Consider the following 5,719-nt stretch of genomic DNA (forward strand, 5'->3'; position numbering starts at 1 on the left):
TGCAGGTGGTGGGGCGTGGTGGTGCACACCTGTAATCCCAGCACTCAGGAGGCTGAGGCAGGAGGATTGCTGAGAGTTGGGGCCAACCTGGGCTACATAGTGAGACCCTGTCTCAACTGCCCCCCCAGAAAAGAATCTTGTGCTTGCACCCTGACTGTCCATGTGCACCCCTTGGGGCTACAGGATGTAAGCGGTCCAGAAGCCGGGACCCAGTCTACTTTGTTCCCAGGGTCTAGCACCTCATGGACACTGAATAAATATTTGCTGAATAAATCAATAAGCAACCCCAGGATGGTTCAGCCAGCAGAGATGTAACTCTGCTTTCTGTTCTAATCCAGAGGCTCCCACAGAGGTAAATACCAGGCAGATGTGTTCCAGGAACATCATGAAGTTGGAAAGGTCGCTTTCTCCCAAATGTCAGTGCCAGGGTGAGCCAGGGTGGGTGTGTCTGGACTAAAGGCGTCAGGATAAACACTCGTGGACCTTTGAACTGTAGAAGTCATTCACTCTGTGGTTTCCATTTCATCAAATATTTATTCAGTGTATACTTTACCAAGGAAAAGAAACAGGAAGATGCGCAGTAACAAAAATTATAAATAAAAATATGTCACCTACTGGGATCCACACTATGATGGAGCAGAACAGGCCCCTAGAGGAGACAATTTGAAGGTGTGTAAAGTGTATGGGAAGGCGCATTAGCGAGGGATTTTTTTTTTTTTGAGACAGGGTCTCACTGTGCAGTTCAGGCTGGCCTTGAATGCACTTCATAGCCCAGGCTGGCCTTGAACTCACAGTGATTCTCCTGCCTCAGCCTCCCAAGTGCTGGGATGACAGGCATGCACCACACACCCGGTTAGAAAGGGATTTCTGAGAAGCACTATTTCAAGAGAAACCCACAGTCAAAGCTGTCAAGAGCAAGGCAGGCCAGCTGCCTCCAGGATTGGAAGAACCGTCATCCCGTGCAGAGGGCATAGCTTACGCAAACAGAATCTTGCGACAGACCCTGGAGGAAGTCATCGCATCTTTAACCCCAGAAAGCAGATTCAAAGTTATGGCATCTTCAGTTCACTGGGTCTCAAAAGAAACACCAGACTCTCAGGAGAAAATGGGACGTTGGAGATGCATAGCCGTCACAGCTGAGCGCAGAGGGAGTCTTGAGAATTCATTCTGCTCCCCTCTCACCGAGTGTGCACACAAAAACAAAGCGCAAGGTCAGAGAACCAACAGAACTCACTCTCTCCCTTGTTAGGGAAGAAACCGGGGCTCTATCCCTGTGTGAATAAAAGTGCCAGTGCTTGTTTATTTATTCTCACTACTATGTGCTAGGAGATGCTAAGTGCTCTGTATCGCTGTATTGGCGAATTCCAACAACAACCTTGAGACATAAACACTTTCAGGAAATCTATGTATTATAACCAAGAAAACAGAAACTCAGACAAAAAATAAACAAATGGTTCATGGTCACTCAGCTAGCATGTGGTAGAACCAGAGCTTCTCACTGACTTGCTTTTTAAAGACTCCACCGTAGGGCCGAGGAGATAGCTCAGCGGCACAGCACCTACCTGGCAAGTGCAAGGTCCTGAGTTCAATTCCCAGTACAAAAAAAAAAAAAAAAAAAGACTCCACCATAAAGTGCTATCCTACCCCGCTCTTCTAAGGACAGCTGCTTTCAGGTTTACCTTTTTCACTGAGCCCTACCTTTCTAGAACTTTTCCTTGGAGGCTGAGGTAAGGTCTGTAACTAGAATCCTGTCTGGGAGATCCGTGAAATGCTCCCAACTTCAAAGAAGCCTCTTAAAGACCTAAATGCTGGTAAACCTAAAACAGTGGGTTTGTGTACAGGATCCAAGAGACAGTGCGGGGTCAAACAAGCGGTGTGGGGTTAGGAGTCAGAAAACCAGAGTTCCGGCGAGCTCAGGCACCAACGCACTGTGGTGGCCAGGCCGCGTCCGGTCATGTCACAGGAGCTCATCACCACGTCTTCTAGACCGGAGTCTGGAGCCCGCAAATATGTTTCCTGGCCCACCAAATGCAGTCACGCACCACACAGTGGCCCAGTCCAGAGGGCAGAGGTGAGGTGGTCCCGAAGATGACGGCAGAGCTACAAGCTCCTCTCGGCTACTGATGTCGCAACCACTTGTCTTAGTCTTAGACAGAGTATCCCACTCAAACTTAATGGAGGAGAGGTTTACTTTGGCTCCCACTTTGTAGAGGTTTCAGCCCAAGGTCATCTGGCTCCAAGGCCGGGCAGCGTGGCAGAGGGGCAGGGCAGAGGAGAAGCAGTGCATGGCAGGCAGGCAGCAGGCAGGGAAGCCACAAGCAGCAGCAGCAACCTCCCTCCCCTTTGTATGCACCCAGGCAACAAGCTTTGGGTGGTGCCACCCACTCCAGGGGGGCTTTCTAGGATCCACACCCAGATCTACCCAACTCCATCTGGTTCATCGAAAGCCCTTAATCTCAGTATCACACACCCTATCCAGTATCACACCCCCAGGATCCAGCCCCCTCCCGAAAGCCCCACCTCTGAGCCCATGAGGCTTCCCAGGGGGTAAGATGTGCAGAGCCCAAGCCTTCTTCACAGGCCTGAGCTAATGTGTGTATCCACGTCTCAGCTTTTATCAAAAAACTTTAAAAAGTAAAGCTAAATAAATAACAATAGGCTGATAGTGATACAGAATATATATATATACACACACACAAACACACACACACACACACAAAGCTGTGACACCACTGTAACCTTGCTCCAAAGAGCACAGCTCACATATCTGTGGTGGTGATGGATAAACAAACCTTTTGAGCTGCCAGTTACATAAACACATAGCACATACAGTATGATAGTACATCATGCTTGATAAAGATGATAAATGACTGTGTTGCTGGCTTATGTATTTTCTAGACCATGTTTTTATCGCTGTTGTAGAGTGTACGCCTGTTTGTAAAAAGTTTCCTGTAAAGCAGTACGCTGTTACGCAGACAGCAGCCTTCTCTCTTTTTAACCTCATTTCTTGATTACAACGTTTTTTTCCCTTTTGCTCCATTTAAACTCTCGTTGTTGTATTCATCATGGTCCTAAGTATGAAAATCCACTGCCAGCAAGAGGCCGCACCAGAGTGAAATTAAAAGCAATTAAACACCATGAGCTGGGAAACCAGTGACGGTTCCTGCTCACCAGTACGGCAACCCCACTGGGCCATGGCTAGGAGCCTGGAGCATAAAACGGCAAAGCTGGAGGGCTCTGCTTCACTGATGGCAAAGAGACTCACACAGATTTGAGCAGTGCCAAAGTGCTGAGATGGTATGAGAAAGTTCTAGTGACCCGAGTCACGGGGGCTGTGACTGGGCAAAGCGCTTGTTTACACTGTGGAATGGAGAAGCTGGATCGGACTGTGATGTTGAACTTTCTTCTGGCTCTGGAGGGTTTAAACAGTTCAGGGACCGTTGTTCCTCATGTCAGGTGCCCGTGAGCGATGAGTCATCGGTGCCAGTGTGAAGGTCATGGAAGAATTTTTGAAAACCCTAGGCTGAGTGTAGAGGAAAATTACCCGCCAGAGCGAAGCTTCAGTGCGGACGGAACCTCCGCGTCCTGGAAGCAGACGCCTGGAAGGACGTCCCCCGCGGTCAGTGTCAGGGCTAAGCACAGGCAGCAAGCACAGGTGCAAGCAGCTTTTAAGGGCAGTGGCAGCCCTGCCTGGGGATGAGGCTGCAGGCTGCAAACTGAAGCCCTCTGGGAACGGTGAGAAGCCGCCCACGCCCAGCTCCTCTCCCAAGATCCCCGCCTGTATTTCTCCGCCAGAGAAGTGGCGAAGGGCTGCTTGGAGAGTCACAGCCCTTGCCCCATTTATCCTCGTCCTACTCGTGACTTTCCTGTCTATGTCAGTGTGTTTCTGTCTCCAATACCATGTCTCCGAGCCAACCACTGAGGCATCGCGGGGTCAGAGCGGTGTTTAAGGTTTACAGCCTGAGGACAGCTTTTGCCTGGGATGTTCTGCAGCTGGGGAGACTCTGAGAAGACGCTGACGTGTTTCTGGAAGCGTTACAACCACTAAACCTGAGTCTGCACCCGGGCTCAGGGTGAGGTCACAGGGGCCGAAGAACGGCAGCTGGAAGAAGACACACGGATTCACTAATGACTTCGCAGGACTCGCCAAGGATGAGGAATTGCAGAACCAATGAGGCTGCAGCTCAGATAGAAACCGCTCTCACCTGCCTGTGGGGAAGGACTGCACCTCCTCCTAGCGGTGATTCCTGAGGAGCTGAACGGTGAGGAGGAGCTCAAGCCAGAAGGCACAGCTGCAGAAGCAAGAGAAAAAGACACTGTAGGAGAAAATCCTCAGGGACAGGTGAGCAGGAGCCTGGCAAGCTTGAGGTCGTGAGTTCAATTCCTGGTACTGGAAAAAAATAAAAAATATAAATAAAAGTAGATAAATAAACTGTCCTATTATAGTGAATTTGATGCAGTTATTTAAATTGTGTTAAGAATGTTTCATAAATAAAATCTTTTAAATAAAAAGATGTTTGTAATAGTTTTTGAAAAGATAAAAGAGTATTTGCAATAAGTTTCCATTTTTGCAAGGAAAAGTGTAAGTGTGTTGGGGTTGGGGGTGTAGCTCAGCGGTAGAGTAAGTACTTAGCATGTGCAGCACCCTGGGTTCCATCTCCAGAAAGATGAAAAGAAGGAAGGAAGGAAGGAAAGAAGGGAGAGAGAGAAAGAAAGAAGTGTGTGTCACAGAAGTTCTCCAAAAATATTGGTATTGTGGGTAGTGATAAACAGAAGAATGCTATGTTAGCACAGTGTTAATGCAGGCTACCTTTGGATGGTAGTGTATTAGTCAGCTTCCTTGTCCCTGAGACACAATACCGGACACCCACAGCCTGAAGAGGTTCAAGTCGGCTTATGGTTTCAGGAGGTTCAGTGCATGGTGGACTGGTGCCCAGGCAGGAACATTTGGCCAGAAGGACGTGGGTGCAGTAAAGATTTTTGGTTCGTGGTGCACAGGAAACAGAGAACCGTGCCAGAGAGAGAAGCGTGAGGGACCCGGTATAGTTCCCACGCTTTCACCTCCACAACCCATCCTGACACCCCTGAAGTGTGCTTTGCTAATCGCCCAGGAGGCTCCCAAGCCAAGTAAGTTGACACAAGAAAGTTTAACTGCCATAGCAGGAGTATGGCTTTTTCATTTTTTGATCATCCACAATGAACACCTTTTATTTTTACAATAAGAAAAAAACTCTTGGGAAAGGTAGCCTGTGATTTTGGTGTGTTGAGGCGGGTACTGGAAAACGAAGGCAGGGCTTCGTGCATGCTGCACACGTGCTCTACCACTGACCTACACCCCCGCCCTGGCTGTGCTTTGAAACCTGTCTCTGGTGTGCTCCCTGCTTATTAGATGCTCCATCCTTTAAAGTGAACATTTTGCCCAAAACCAGTGTCCTGGTGTTGCTGAGATGCCACAGCAGGAATAATAACCTGCTTTGTGCCAGGTGGTTTTCAACTCTTTATTCCTCTCTCCAGTAAAGACAGGAAACCCTTAACCCTTAGGGAATAAGGCTGGGCCCTCGGAGAGGCCTTCGGGGCTCTGTGGGAGGAAAAGAAGCCCCCGGGCGCTATTGAAGATTGCTTGGGCTTGGGGCTGGGGATTTAGCTCAGTGGCAAAGCGCCTGCCTGGCAAGTGCAAGGTCGTGAGTTCAATTCCTGGTACCGGAAGAAAACCAAAAAA

The sequence above is a fragment of the Chinchilla lanigera genome, unplaced genomic scaffold, assembly GCF_000276665.1.
Source record: "Chinchilla lanigera isolate Chin_1 unplaced genomic scaffold, ChiLan1.0 scaffold00007, whole genome shotgun sequence".
In the NCBI taxonomy this organism is placed as follows: domain Eukaryota; kingdom Metazoa; phylum Chordata; class Mammalia; order Rodentia; family Chinchillidae; genus Chinchilla; species Chinchilla lanigera.